We start from the raw sequence: 1,096 nt of genomic DNA on the forward strand, positions 1-1,096 counted from the left end.
TAATTGTCCACGTTAGTGGTCGACGTTATTTTTTTAAAATCTACCTTAATCCCCTGAGATTGCAGATAATATTTCTGAATCTCTTTGATTCTTTACATGTGCTGGCCTCCTGATAATTAATCGATATTAATTAATATATGACTAATTACCAGACTTTATAATAATGTCTATTTAGATAGATAGATAGATAGGTAGATAGACAGACAGACAGATAGATAGATGGAGAGAGAGAGAGAGAGCCAAACAGACAAATATGGATAGTCTAGTCAGACAGACAGACAGACAGACAGATAGATAGATAGATAGATAGATAGATAGATAGATACATACATACATACATACATACATACATTGTTAGACAGACAGACAGTGAAGCTTTTTACTTAAACGGTTTATAAATGCTGCATTTCTTAAATAAAGGGTTCTTTTTCCGAAATGAATAGAAAAATTGTACAGAGGATGTTTCTACATCTTAGAGGTGAAGGGCATTAGTGGCATGGCAAGGGGAGAGTTGTTATTAATCTTAGCATATAATATTCCTTTCATTTAACTGGACACAATGGTCTGTTGATTAAGATGATAGACCAAAAACTAGGAAGTCGCGCTGATGTTTTTTCTAGATCATGAATTAGTGAGGCAACAAAAATTCAATAATACTTATGCATGCGAAATATGTTTTTTTTATCTTTTACTTGTTTCAGTCATCTGACTACGGCCATGCTAGAGCACCGGTTTTAGTCGAACAATTCGATCCCAGGACTTATTTTTTTAAAGCTTATTACTTGTTTTATCGGTCTTTATTTTTGCCAAGCCGGTAGCTTTCATAAACACGCCAACACTGGTTGTAAAGCTGTGGAGGACAAACACAGACATACGCACACATAGATACACATACGCACGCACACACACACACACACACACACACACACACACACACACACACACACACACAACAGAACATGTGATTGGGAAACAAGTTTCTTATTTCTTTATTGCCCATAAGGGGCTACAACATAGAGGGGACAAACAAGGATAGACAAAGGGATTAAGTCGATTACATCGACCCAGTGCGTAACGGGTACTTAATTTATCGACC

The sequence above is a fragment of the Octopus bimaculoides genome, chromosome 16 (assembly GCF_001194135.2).
Source record: "Octopus bimaculoides isolate UCB-OBI-ISO-001 chromosome 16, ASM119413v2, whole genome shotgun sequence".
In the NCBI taxonomy this organism is placed as follows: Eukaryota; Metazoa; Mollusca; class Cephalopoda; order Octopoda; family Octopodidae; genus Octopus; species Octopus bimaculoides.